A 15334-nucleotide genomic window follows, 5' to 3' on the forward strand; every position below is an offset into this window, starting at 1 on the left:
GGGGCACTGAGGCATTCTTCCCTGCTGACTGTTGGGAAATACAGCTTCTCTGTGGGAAGGGGCTTTGCTGTCATCATACTGAGGTAAGTGCCTATAGGGAAGAGAGGTGAAGTGGGGGAGATGTGGACCACATTCCTCCTACCAGGAAAAAGGGGCTGGCTCCTTTCTGAGAACTGCTTTCTGCTGGGAAGGGGCTGGATGAACCATGTAACCCCACCTTTTGCTTGGAAATGAAGAGCTTCCCCACTCCAGAGGAAGGAGAGGGGAGGAGAGGAGGGAAAGGGCTGCAGGGCATGTTCCTCCCATTCCCTCTCAAGCAGAAAGGAAAGCTGTCTTCAATTAGGAAAGGGAAGGAGATTCAAAACATCTGGCGGGAAAAGTGCTGGTTCTGGAGGGTCTTTGGGAGGAGCATGGAGGCTTGTGGACAGCATGCCTGCCTTGCTGGACCTGACACAGCCCTCTGAGAGTCTGTCACCACCTCTTCCTCTTCAGCTCTGCCTGGTCTCCTTGTCAGGCTGAGGTCTCTGGCTGCCTCCGGCCCTGGACTAAAGGAAGCAGTAACAGCAGCCCCAACCTGGGCAGCACAGCCCACAGCTTTCATCTCGGGGTCAATGGGTAATTTGCACAACAGGGAGACCACCTACGGAGGCGGTACCGAGTTCACAACCTCTAGCACTTAGGCATCTAATCAGTTTGGTTTTGCCTGTGGAGAGTCTCCCTTTGAATCTCAAAGCTACCAAGCTGCCTTCTTCCCTATCCTTTAAAATACTTCCAGACTCCCACCTCCTCTTAGGAGCCTTCTTGGAATGTCTGCAGAAACTTTATATTCCTCCTGCCCAACCACATACATAATGTCAAAGCTGCCCCTTCCATTTGCTTGCATCTCCTGTGGACTGCTCACCTTCTCCACCCCAGGCAAAGCAGATGGCTGAGGGACATTAGGGATGCTTATAGAACTGTGGAAAATTCTCTACAAATCAACCTCCTGTCGCAGAGACCCCAGGTTTCCCAGGAGTCACAAGGCACCAAAGCCTGGAGGCTCCTTAAGGGTCACCTGCTGGGTGGGACTTGACTACATTCCCCAGGAGGTTTCAGCCCAGGGCCTCTGATCAGGATTTCCTTTGGGGTGGGCAGATTGGGTGTGGAAAGGAAGCCAGGAAAGGTCCTTTTGGTTTTCTCAATGACTGACAGAGCAGAGGGGTGATCTGAGAAGGAGCTGGGCATTCCAGGATTGTGCAAATGTGGGCCCAGCGTCTGTTTTCCATTAGCCTCTTTCATTGAAACATGGTGGTCTCTTATGGGTTTAAAGTTTGTATTAAGCATCTAGGCTCTAGAAAGTTTTTTGTTTCATGGAAGGTGAACTCCTCATCCCACTTAAAAGCCATGGAATTGTGTGCCATATCCCAAAGGAGCACCCATTCAAAGGCACATGCCAAAGCTTCATCCCTGCCCTCTGGGCCACGGTGGCTTCTGAGGCTTCCAGCCATGATAGCAAGAAGCAGTTGACTATCACTTCTAAACCTCAGCTGGTTCATGTATAGGAATGCATATTACTGAAAAATTATAGCATCATGGACTTTAGAGCTGAAAGGAATTTTGAAAGTTGAGACCAATTTTTATTTGACACAAAAAGAAATGAAGTCCCAGAGAAGTTACATGATGTAACCAAGGTCACACAACCAACTAAGACACCTAGGTATTAGTCCGTGTTTTGCAAGAACCTCTGACACTGTGCTGTTTTCATGATACACTGCATTAGAGTAAGACACTAAGAGACCCTAGGTATGAAAAAAAAAGTGATGTAACATTAAAAGTAAATACAACACTAAACTTAAAAAGATTAGACTTACAAGTTTTACTAAAGGGAAAATAAATTTTGCCCCCTAGATGTTTTGGTTGCAAAATTCTGCAAAAGTTCATTAGAGATGAGCTTTTCTATTTTTTGTTTATATCCTGCTCAGCCTGGTGCTTTGTAGCACATAGTCAGTCTTGCCAATTGGGTAGATAACCAACAATGATATATGCCATATATTTTGAAAGTAAGCACATTTAAAGAACAGGAGTCCCACACTCTCTTTTTTCCTTTGGTTCTTCTGTGAGGGGGAAGAATTTCAGGAGTTGTTTAAAGGCTTGAAAGGGACACCGGGCCAGAATCCCCCAGCTAAGCTGGTTCTGGCATTATCTTGCTAGCAGTCACTTCTAGTCACTTGGTATTTGTGCCATGCCTGGCCTCCTTAGGAATCTGAGGAATCACTAAAGACTGTTTGGTGTGATCACTTCTGCCCCAAAGGCTTCCTGCATCACCAGCCAAGAACCCAACCCAATGAGTGAGCAAAGAGCCAGAAAGACCAGACTGGTGCACACTAGGACATTGGCTAATTTTAGATACAGGGACTGGGTGGGAACCAGATATGAGGGTGGGGATCTTGGATGGAGGCCACTTGAAGATTCAAGGCTAAATGTTGCGGCCTAGGACTCTCCAAGAACATGCAGGAGAAAGACTTTGTGGGTCCTATGGAGCAGGCATAAATAGGGGGTGCAGTAATGGGCACAGAAGTGTGAAAGTCTCCTGAGAAAAAGTGGAAAAGGCCTTTTCAGTCTAATAAGTTGATATGTTTACTCACGCCAATCTTTTCCTCCATTTTAGAAGCAGAATGTCCTCCATTTGCATAGCCCTTTTACACTGATCCTTTTAAGACTGGAAGGTGAATGTTACTTGATAAACTCAAAGAATTGAGGACAACAGACAGATGACAGACAGACAGACAGACAGACAGACTAAAAATGAACACAAGTGATGACCACACCATTCAGAATCATAGGTTGCTGCTTATCCTTCCAGGTAAAGCTGGCTGTAAAATACAAGATTGACTCTTCTTTTAGTATTTTGATTTTTTTTCCATATCATTTTAATTGGGAGAGTTGCTTGATTAAAATTTTCAAAGAGGAGTCCAAAGCAGTATCCAGAACCTTTGAAAGCTGGTCTCATGTTTGAGGTGTGAGTGGAACATATTATTCTTCCATTCCCTCACTTGGAAGCAGCAGTTGAAAATATTTAGGTTCTTTTACTCCTAATTTCCAACCATGAAAACCCAGAGGCATGTTCTGATAGGGGGCCAACTGGCACTTTTATAATTTTGAAAAGAGTTGACAATTAAAAAGATGTGGGATGGGGGAAAATAAAGAAAATTCCTCCCTAAAAAAGTAAACAAGTACTAATTTTTTATTATTTGGGCGATCAATACTAATCAGATTGATTTTATGTGGAGGCCCTGAGAACCACATGTTACTAAAAATCCTGGCTCAAAATAATGCCATGTGTGAGATACTGAGCTAAGCTTGAGAAATTAGATCCACTTCTGTTTGGAGAGGAGGTGAAGAGGGAGAAGAGGAGGAGGAAAGCCCAGTTTTTCCTTTGTTTCCTTTTGAAATAAAGCAAGAAAGTGCTGAAATACCCTTCTTAGGTTGGTGGGAAATCAAGGCTAACTAATCCCAGGTGGATTAAGTAGCCAGAGAGTCCAGGAAATGTCTAGTCCAGTGACTTTCTGACAGGTGGGGGATTGGGAGCCAGCTATGCCCACCTCAGGACCTTCAGGAATCCCACACCTGCCCTCTGAAGTGCTGCTGTCTTGACCGACCTTTTCACACCCAGAGCCAAGAATTACAGCCTGTCTGAGCTCACCTCTCTGTGACCTCCCAGTCCTACTCTTTTACCCAGAGACACATCTGGGTCCCAGCTGAGCTCAGATGTTGGAAGGGTTTATCACACCCATCCTCCTTCAATTGCTCCAGGTGCCCAGGGAGAGGTGATCACCAAGGCAACAAAGGGACCTCCTGTGACCTTGGGTCACCCTCTGAGATGAACATTTGGAGAATGAGGTTAAGCGATCCTGGACCAGCATGCTTTTCCAAAAGGACACTGCTCATCCACCTCTGTAGGACTTACTGGGCCATCCTGACCCCATCACCCAGTGAATCCCACTAGAAAGTAGGTCCATAGAGAACAGAGGCCTTTTGTATTAGGCTGGTACAAAGGTAATGCAGTTCTTGCCATTTTTTTTTAACAGCAACCTAATACTTCAAACTGCATTTCCAATGCCCTGCACAATGCCTGGCACAAGTGGGAATGTAGCACGTGCTTGTTAAATGAATGCAGGAATGAATGAAGAAGGCTGCATGGGCCCCAATCTTCCTAACAATGTACTGTGCTACAGAATCTATGGCCTTTTTTCTTTACCTCCCACTCTTCTTTTCTTGATCTATGCCTTCCTTTTCAAGGGCCCTTTCTCTCATTTTCCTAACACTTGGAAGGCACTTAGAGCCCATTTAAGATTGACGTGACTATACACAGGATCACACTCATTCCCAGTTGCATTAATTTGCTTGGGCTGCCATAACCAAACACCACAAACAGGGGACCTTAAACCACAGAAATGTGTTTTCTTACAGTTCTGAAGGCTGGAAGGAAGCCCAGGATCAAGGTATCAGCACGGTTAGGTTCTGCTGACCTCTCTCCTTGGTTCCTAAATAGCCACCTCTGGCTGTGTCCTAACATGGCCTTTTCTCTGTACATGTGTAGAGAGAGAAAAAGAAAAGGAGAGGGAGAGAGTGCGAATCTCTGGTATCTTTTCCTCTTGCTTATGGGATTAGGGCCCCATTCTTATGACCTCATTTAACTTTATTTAATTACCCCATTAAAGGCCCTATTTTCAAATATAATCCCTTTGAGGATCATAGCTTCAACATACGGATTTTGGGGGGATACCATTAAGTTCATAAAAGCAGACAAGAGGAGCTCTCTGATGGGTCCCACAATCTAGAGGGTACCACTCTGGCCCTCTGGTCGTGCTCTTTCCTAGAGCATGAGGAACCTACCAGATTACAGGGTCATGTCCATCCAGAGCTGGTGCTCTACCTTCTAGACTATATTCTGGGTACATGGTACCCCAAAATTCTTTTCCCAAGGAAAGACCCTGCCTCCCACTCAGTGGGTGGCCACGGAGCAGCTATTTCAGGGGAGCCAAAACAGTGCTTGGAATGTGAGCCAGTTTGCCTATACATGAGCCTGCCAGGCCCTTCATGATGTGGGAAGATGCCTGGGGAGGAAAAAGAAAGGGGGTAACCCAGGATCATGGGGCCAGGGGCTGGGACTGCAGCCAGCTCACCACAAGCCACCATACTGTGGCAGGAAGACATATTTATTTAATACTTCCTTAGCTTCATGTAGGGCTTTTACATATTTAGATGTGATAGATGGGCCTCCTTTTGTACTCCTCTCCTGGGCACAGTAAATGTTATGCCTGGGCCCGACCTTACATTCTGGTTTGTCCTAGGACAATCCGAGTTTATGCCTGATGTCCTGCAGTATTATTAATACCATCACACTTTCAATTATGTCCTGTTTGGGGACAATAAGTCATGTGCTCTGCTCAGCTATGAGATACAACATTAACACAGAAGTTGGGGAACCAACCAAGAAGAGGTAGATCTAGAATAATGAAATAGTTGTTAGCCCACCCCTGAGCTGGCTGCAGGATGTACGAGATGTACAAGACGTGCTTCCTCCCCAAGGAGTTTGTTGATCATGTCTAGGGCACCAGACTCACACTTTACTTTTTCTAGAGAACAATGCAGGAAAGTGCACAGATATAGTTCGGTATTTAATTAATCAGGGCCCAAATATACGGTGTGGATAGTGAAAGAAATATGACTGTCTGCAGAAGTCTCCAAACTAAGGCTTCTTAGGCTGGAGCACATAAAATGGGAAACTAGTTCAACAAAAAGAATAGTAGTACAAAAATATAGAAATCTTTCTGTATATATAAAACAATAAACAAAAGAAGCCCATGAAACTCCCTTAATGCCTCTCACAGCCCTGGGTTAAGGACTGAGCAAAGGTTTGAGGCATTTTCTTTTTCTGCATCCAAGTCCTTATTTTCAATTCACACTCTCATCACATCCCTTCCTGGGGACAGAAGCCTGAGGAAGCTTGAACAGGCAGGGACCATCTGGGCCAGCTGCACTGGCTGTAGTCTGGTTGTTTTAAATCTCACCTTGCTCCTTCCCTCTGGTGCCTCAACTCCCTTCTCCAGATGCTGAGGCCTATATGTCTTGATCTCATGAAGTCTCTGAAGCTCTATAACCTTTTCTGACAACTTACTCTCTATGCTGACTTTCTTTTGCGTAAAGCGCCTGCCATATGGACACATCTTCCCAGTTATCCTCTCCTCTGTGAGAGTCCACCTGGATTGGAGTACCACAGTTAGGTTCACAACCTGGAGTCTGCACGGAGTCTCTGAGGTCATTACCATTCTCTTTGTGCCAGAATAAGGGATGGTTTTTTAATTGAGATCTTTATTAATTTTCACATGTAACTTTTAAACAATAGATAATGTACCCCATGGAACAATATTCAGAATGTACAAAAGGGAATACTGTAAAAAGCCTTATGTATTCAGTTCCTCTCTAGTTTTCTGCATTTTTTCCAGAAAGGCTTATTTTCTATCTCTTATTATTCCTATAAAAAAATACAAAGGTGAATATGCAAAGCATATTGCTCTACACTGGTTTCTGTTTTAAATATACCTTTTGATTTAGAATAGCTTTAAATTTATTAAAAATTGCAAAAGTAGAATAGAGTTCCCACTAACCCCCTACACACACACACATACACACACACACACACACACACACACATGTTCCTCTACTAAATAGCTTAACATTAGTTAGGTACATTTGTCACAATTAATAAGCCAATACTGACACATTATATTTAATGAAAGTTTGTACTTCACTCAGATATCATTTGTGTTTACCTCATGTCATTTTCCTATTGCAGGATCACCTCCACGACACCACAGTTCATTTAGTTGTTGTGTCTCCTTAGGAGTCTCCTGGCTCTAACAGATTACCAGATTTTCCTTGTTTTTGATGACCTTGACAAATTTGAGGAATGCTGCCAGGTTATTTTGTAGAATGTTCCTTGACTGGGATTTTCCTGAGGTTTTTGCAGGGTTAGACTAGGGTTATGGGTGACCACAGAGGTAAACTGCCATTTTTCGTATCAAAGATACCTGCTGTCAATATGACTTATCACTGGATATTAACCTTGATCACCTGACTGAAGGTGTTTGCTAGGTTTCTTCACTATGAAGTTACTTTTTTTCCTCTCTTTGCACGCTGTACTCTTTGGAAGGAAGGCACTAGGTACAGCCTACACTTCAGAATTGGGATTTATGCTCTATCTCCTTAAGAATAACTGCACAAATTATTTGAAAACTTTTTGCATAAGAGATTTGTCTTTTCTCCCCAGTTATTTATTTATCCAGTCATTTATTTGTAGCCATGTGGACACATACATACATATTTTATACTTTGTGTCATAACCCGTGTTAATCAGCTGTCATAACAAAATGTCATATACAGGGAATTTTGTTTTTTCTCTCTTCTAGAGACTGCGAAGTCGGAGATCAAAGTGCTGGCCAATTTGATTTCTGGTGAGAGCTCTTTTCTTGGCTTGCAGTAGGCCTCCTTTTCCCTGTGTCTTCACATGGCAAAGAGAGAGAGCGAGTTCTCTCCTGCCTTTTCTTACAAAGACAATAATCCCATGGGATCAGGCCCCTTCCCTGTGACCTCAATTAACCTTAATTACTTCCTAAATAAATATCCAGTTCCCAGATACAGTCACATAGTGGGTAGGAGATTCACCCTGTGAATCTTGGGGGCATATAAGTCAGTCCATAGCGTAATCTAATTCTACTTTATTTTGCTGCTGAAATTGTTCTAGTTTTGGCTGTTGGGAGCTCTTTCAGTTGGCTCCTGTGTTCCTTTGATATAATCCTGTCATTGCGGACATTTTTTAGCACTTCCTTAGTTTGCACTTTGCTTTTGTCATTTAATAATCCAGTTTAGAAATCATGCCCAAGTGTGAAAATCTTCCTCATTTAATTTATAGCTAAGGAGATTGCTACAGAACAGCAATCTCTATCTAGTCTCTTATTAATGGCTATCTAGTCTCTTATTAATGAACATTTAGGTTGTGTTCAGTCATTTGCTATTAGAATCAATACAGCTTTGAGTGACATAATATGTATGTTGGTATAATGTCAGATAATTTCCAGGATGAGTGTCTTAATCCATTAGGGCTGATGTAACAAAATATCATAAACGGAGTGGCTTGTAAACAATAGAAACGTATTCCTCAGAATTCTAGAGGCTGGAAAGTTCAAGATCAATGCACCAGCATATTCAGTGTTTGGTAAACCTTCTTGCTGTATTCTCAGGTGCTGGAGGGGTGAGACTCTCCCTGGGGCCTGTTTTATTAAGGGCACTAATCCTCATCACTAGGGCTCCTTGCTCAGAGTCCCCAGTGACCTCCCAGAGTCCCTAGCTCCTAACACCATCACCCTGGGGGTTAGGATTTTTAACACTTGAGTTGTGAAGTGATGTAAACATTTAGTCCATTGTAATGAGGAACTGCTGAGTCAGAGGAATATGTGCTTGTCCTTTTGATGGATGTTGACAGTTGCCCTTCAATGAGATGGCTCCAGCATACATTTCCATAAGTAGTGGGTGGGCAGTGCCTATCTCACCCAGCTTTTCCCATATGGTGTATACATACATTTTTTGATTTTTTTATGGGTCTTAAACATGGGAAATAGTCTATAGTTTGGAAGACACCAGAGAAAAATGCTCCACAGCTCGCCCTGGTGACTCACTACAACTTATGGGAAGATGTGAGATTATTCTGTACTCTAATGTATGTTAGCAGGCGCACTCCACCCAAAGCCTTCCTGTGCGTTCCTCCCTGTGAGCTCACATCCCGTTCACCAGCTGACTGGGAAGGGAAGTCAGGACCAGGCCTGACCCCATCACACCATCATAACCTCGGGATGGCAGGGCTGGAAGGCACTTCAGACGTCATCCTTTGCAGACTCCTCATTTTAGAGTGAGAGGCATGACATGTCCACAACTGGTTAGTGCCAAAACCTGGGACAGGCTTCACATCGTCCAGCTCTTAGAGCACTGTTGACAATGTCTACCTTCACTCGGAATTCAGCACCTGCTTTCAGTATAAACCCCTGCATTTGACTAAAACTGAGCAGACTGCTGATTTAAAAAAGAGAGGTCCATCCAACAGGGATGAAGTTTTTCCTTCTTGAAAGAGGACATTCACCTAATGGGAGACCTGGAGTCAGAATCTTTCTGATGTGTGACTTGGCACAGTAACACAATGCAGGATGCTGGTGTGTTAATACAAGTAAAAATTGCATCTGCCTACCTCAGAGTCGACAACAAGGTCAAGGATTTAATATGAGTACATCTGAAAACATTACTAATCATGATAATGATATCAATGTCTTTTATTTGCAAGTTCCATTTGTTTTTGACTGAAATAGTAACTCCTGAGTGGGGCTAGAAGCCAAGCATTCGACAAGTTTGCTCTTTGAGGGGTTCTAGTTTCACTTCCCCATTCATGGGCAACCATAAACCACATACAGGAACCTTCCATGTGCTTTTTCATACCTGCTTTCTCTCTTCCTGTTTTCTCCTTGCCCTTTCTCTCCCAGGCTTTTCTCCAGTGTGACCTTGCGCAAATCACTTTCCTTTCACGGGTCTCAACATCATTTGAAAAATGAACAGACTGTACTAGACGACTTGTGAGTTCCTTTCCTTCCCTGAGATTCCATGATGACCTTACATACGGTTTCTTTATTATTTTCTCTTATCCTCAGTAACACAAGAACTGTAGCCATACTGTGGGAACCTGATATGGTTTGGATGTGTGTTCCCCCAAATCTCATGTTGATCGGTGATTCCCAGTGTTGGTGGTGGAGACTGGTGGGTGACGATTAGATCATTCATCAGGGTGGATCGCTTCTGAATGGCTTAGCACCATCCCTTTGGTGATAACTGAGTTGTTGCTCTGAATTCATGCAAGATCTGGTTGTTTAAAAGAGCATGGAACACCTCCCTGCTGACTCCACACTGCTTTTGCCATGTGATGCACCTGCACCCCCTTCACCTTCCACCATGATTTTAAACTTCTAGGGGTCCTCACCAGAAACAGATGCTGGCACCATGCTTCCTATACAGCCGGCAGAACCATGAACCAATTAAATCTCTTTTCTTTAAAAATTACCCAGCCTCAGGTATCCCTTTATAGCAACACAAACGATTAGCACAGAGCCCAGTAATTTATTCCTTACAGAGATGTCTAGAACAGTGTACTTTCAAACGAATGTGGTAGCCTCCCTAGTTCATTCTGTCCAGGCCACCACTAAAGCACTGGGATCTGTTCAGCATTCCTAACTGAAGAGTGACAGTTTCCAATCCAAGAAATTTACAGGAGAGGAGTAGTAGGAACTCCAAATCACATCACAACCATGCTGGTTCAAATACAGATGTGCTGGTTGTTAAAACACTTAACTACTTCTTTACTGGTTGGTAAATAGTCACTGCTTCAAAAATCCAGGGTGATACCTCATTGTGATCACGTCGTGTTCACCCCATTTGTGAGGGAGAGACTCCCCACCCTACATAGAATGAGATGGCTGAACATGATACCCAATAATGGACAGATGAGATTAACAGCAGTTTAGTAGTCACATTTACTAACAGCCCACAGGAGGAGGATGCCAAATGCCTTGCAGGGCCACACGGAGATTGCACTTGGGAATAGAGTGAGCAAGCAGAGGCTGTGGAAGGCAGACTCTGTAGTAACAAGAAGGTGAGGTGCCCCCTAATTCCCACGGGAGGAAGTAGTTGGTTTGTCTGAATACTTCTGTAGGCCTGCAGGGAACTAAAGCTCACTAGGTTGAAGCCCACATGGTGTGCAGCTGGTCTACCTGAGAGGTGAGTGAAGGGGTATATGTTACAAGAACAGAAGAATTCACAGTTTGGCTATTTTGGGTCCTGTGAAGCTAAAACATGTCAAGGCAGCACATGAAATTTTAGGCCTTGTAATAAACATGACCACTCACTTCCCAGCCCTGTACCCAGCTTGCATCTGGATTGCCCCAAGATCCAGCAACAAAAGCATTCATGTGTGGTACAGCAGAAACCTCCAGTCCCTGATCCAGCACAAAGGCTACTTGCTGTCCTTCTGACTTGGTCATGCACATGCTTTACCAGCTGTTACATACTTTGAATATCATCCTGGCCACAGCCATTAACACATGGTACAGCACTTTGACTCAGACCTTTTTTCTTTCCTCCTCCTTGTTCAAAGCTCCCAGTATTTTTATTCTTCCTGTTGACTGTACAACTGGAATGGCCTGAAAAATCCTTATCTTCCCCATCCCTTCTTTACAACCTTGTTCCATCCAGTTGGAACTAGAAAGAAAGAGAATGAACTAACTCACATTGAGTTGCTGGTTATTCACTATTTCCAGGAATATTTGTGTTTTAAGAATAGACTCTGCTTTACTTTAAAGGCAATATTTACAATATTCTTTGTTTTAAAGAATAGACTCTGCTTTAAAGGCAAGCCATGAGCCTGCAAGCCAAACCTAGCCCACACCTGTTTATGCACAATTCTCAAGCAAAGAATGATGTTTATATTTTAAATGTTAAAAAAGAAAACAAGAAAGAACATGCGATGAAGACTATATGTGGCCTGTGAAGACTAAAAGATTTACTATTTGGATCTTTATAGAAAAAGTTTTCTGGCTCCTCACTTAAAGCAAAGATTATCTAACGGTAGAAATGAGGACATTAATAACAGGCTAGGACACTGATTTTGGAGCAGGGGTTCTCATCTGGTTCACACGGAAATGCTAAAATCAGAGAGATAAACAGAGAATAAAACCAGATTAGAAAGCTGAAGTCGATAATGCTGAAAAGGCTATTGGCAAGAGAGTGTTCAGGACCAAAGAGCTGAAAACAGATGTAGTGAGGCATAAGAATGTTAGGGCAGAAAAGGCCATTCTGGAAGGGTTGCCAAATCCATCCTTCTGATATATATTGTTTTCTTAAGGGCCCAGGAGCTGGGGAGTCTTCAAAAAACAAGGGTGGACATAGATGGAATGTGCAACAGTGAATTAAAACCATGTAAAACTGACCTACCTGAGGACATAATTTTTTGTTCTCTTCTTACCCTCATATGCTGGCACAAAGAAGAGGACTGGAGGGTTTGAATGGTGTCTTCCAAACAAGACATCCATGTCTTTGAAATATTAAATGCTAATAAAATTGGCACTTGATATGGCCTGGAATTGAGATAAAGAAAATAGGCAGGCCAGGAGCGGTGGCTCACACCTATAATTCCACCACTTTGGGAGGCCAAGGCAGGCGATCTTGAGGTCAAGAGATCGAGACCATCCTGGTCAACATGGTGAAACTGTGTCTCTACTAAAAATACAAAAACTAGCTGGGCGTGATGGCGCGTGCCTGTAATCCCAGCTACTCGGGAGGCTGAGGCAGGAGAATCACTCGAACCAGGGAGTTGGAGGTTGCAGTGAGCTGAGATTGCACCACTGTACTCCAGTCTGGGGACAGAGTGAGACTCCGTCTAAAAAAAAAAAAAAAAGAAAGAAAATAGATTAAATTAACATGAGTAAGAACATTTTTCATAGAAAGGATTGGAAAGGTGAGAATGAGTTTCTGAAGGAGTAAGTGGAGTTTCTCTTCCTGGAGCCACCTTATGGGAGCCTGTTGTGCCCAGGAGTAAGGCCTTCCTGGCACCTGTGAATCCAACTTGTTTGGATTCACACTTGTTTGGAATCCATTTCTGCCTCCTGGAACCCCAAGAGACTCCTGGAGGCAGGCTTCTGCCAAGTGTCATGGCCTGGCATTTCCACTACGTGCTTGCATGCGTCTTTGTTTCGAAGGGAGGTTTGGTGGGTGGGGTGCTCTAGTCTGGGAGACAGTGGGTGGTAAGAGTTTCCAGGAGGACAGAGACAGACTGATTGGCCCAGCTAGTTAGCGCGCATGGTGTTAATGAGATCAGGTCATATCCTGGTCTCCCACCACACCCAGCCAGCAGTCTCCTTTCAGGGGTCACAAATTTCACTCTTCCCCAGAAGGGAAGAGCCAAGGGAGAGGGTGGGGATAACTCCATGCAAAACCATCTTCTCTGCTGAAAGAAGAATCCTGCTGGTGGAGGGTTCTTGTCACCTTCCTTACATATATCATCTCTCATTCATTTGGGACATGAACACATAGGACACTGCATCCATTAGTTTCGGCTGGTTACAACCTTCCCCAAAAACTGATGGCTTAAATCAACAACTGTTTATTTAATTGGCAATTCTTTGAGTCAGTTGAGCAGTTCTTCTGGTTTAGGGTATCTCAACTGATCATTCCCCCACTTGCTTATGTATTTGCAGACAGCTGGAGAGTCTGCAGGGGGCTGGATGACTGAAGATGGTCCCACTCACACAGTCTAGCAATTGCTTAGCTGCCAGTCAGGGCAATGTGGGACATAGGACTTTGTGTCTCTTATTCTCCAGTAGGCTAGCTTAAGTTTCTTCCCATGCTTTGGTGGCAGAGGACCTAAGGACAGCAAGAGAAGGCCTGCATATTGGCCTCTAAAAGTTACAAAAATAGGCCAGCTGTGGTGGCTCACGCCTGTAATCCCAGCACTTTGGGAGGCCGAGGCAGGCAGATCATGAAGTCAAGAGATGGAGATCACCCTGGCCAACATGGTGAAATCCTATCTCTACTAAAAACACAAAAATTAGCTGGGCGTGGTGGTAGGTGCCTGTAGTCCCAGCTACTCAGGAGGCTGAGGCAGGAGAATTGCTTGAACCTGGGAGTCAGAGGTTGCAGTGAGCTAAGTTTGCACCACTGTACTCCAGCCTGGCAACAGAGTGAGACTCCATGTCAAAAAAAAAGAGAAAAAACTTACAAAAATATTGGCTTAGACTTATTCTAGAAATGGAAGTGATAAGACAGTATTAATACATTTTACATGAATGGTGGTTATTTTAATGCAGATGCTATACTCAGTGCTTCACACATGTCATCTAATGAGGTAGGCTGTAAGCACCTGGTTCAAATTCACTCTGCTATAAAGTGGCAGAGACAATATTCAAACTCCAAACTGAAACCACTATCATACACAATCACAACTCATAAATTTTAGGAATTGCATGCCTGTTCCAACCATGCCGCCATTGTTCAAAACTCCACCTACATTCCTGTTGTCAAATCCACAGATTCTTGGCAGCACAGAGGCCACTGGAGAGAGGCATAACCTTGCGTGGCAGCTGCACCGGAATTGGATTTGTCTCAGATGTTTCAGATGACTAAGGTGAGTGATCAAGCTGGATATTTTTGCATGACAACCAAAGTGTGATGAGAAAGAAAGAAGATTCAGTTGTGTAGATGGTAAAGTTTTGTGTACCGTTTCATCATTTTAGTATTGGAATTGGGATTTTTAGCTCTTGTTCATAGTGCCAGTGCTGCTTAGTCTTTCTGAGACATCAGGCCAATTCTCTTTTTCCATGTTTCAGATTTCTCCTTTGTATAATAAGGGGCTTAGATTCTGTGGTTTCTAAAAGATCCTTCCAGTTCTAGAAATGTCTGATCCTACGATATATTACCCCTTAGAAATGATTCGTTTAACTAAAAAACATGTAAATTTCTTATCTTCAAAATAAAGACATGCCTTTTCCACTACCCCCACTCCCCCACTTTGCGACACGGAGGAGATTGAGAAGATGCTGTTTAGTGACAGACCAGATTCCTTTGGAGACCAGGGAGTTGGGGGAGTACAAATATCATATTCAGGACAGGAATTCAGACTTGAATGCTGCAAGTCTTACCTCTCAACTCTCCATGCTCTATCAATATTATTATTTATCCACTGACTTTCCTGAGTAGGAAAGAGATCAGGTCAAGTAGCATATAATATCCTTCTTATTCCCATGCAGATGTCTGAGGCTTCTTTCCCCTTTCGTCCAATCTGATTTGTATGTCTTCTTGGTTAATACCCCCAGAGTGCTCTAGGCTGCTTTCTGCCTAAATATCACATAAATCAAAGTGTGTAATCTTGCAGGGGTGAGGAGAGGTGGAGAGTCAGCCAGGATCGAGATGCTAAGGACAGACGGAGCCATCCCATTTCCCTACTTCCCAGACCTTGTTCTTGCCCTGCTGCAAAGCCTTAGGAAGGCCTCATGGGAGGAGCTTGAACTCATTCCCACCCACTCCTGATGGTTCCAGCTACTCAACCTTTTACTAAATGGCTCTGCACAGCTGTTTCTAGTTACGTGTCTATTTACTTTGCTGGTGTACGTGTGCTTGTGTACCATGTGTGCATCTTATCCCCTCAGTTTCCCAGCTACCCAAGGCCTCCAGTGAATCCACATGAGGTCATTTAGAATCCCGAGTG

General features: G+C 43.7%; 2 long non-coding RNA genes across 3 annotated transcripts in view; one reads left to right on the forward strand and one right to left on the reverse strand.

The window, feature by feature from the left end:
- LOC110740986 overlaps window positions 1–15334 on the reverse strand; it is a 118971-nt gene that overhangs the window by 59916 nt on the left and 43721 nt on the right. The window lies entirely within an intron of this gene.
- Window positions 7450–14619, forward strand: LOC116269245. Its single transcript, XR_004176725.1, has 3 exons — window positions 7450–7496; window positions 9570–9659; window positions 14160–14619. It is a non-coding gene; the product is annotated as an uncharacterized LOC116269245 (long non-coding RNA).

Source organism: Papio anubis, chromosome 10 (genome assembly GCF_008728515.1).
Source record: "Papio anubis isolate 15944 chromosome 10, Panubis1.0, whole genome shotgun sequence".
NCBI lineage: Eukaryota > Metazoa > Chordata > Mammalia > Primates > Cercopithecidae > Papio > Papio anubis.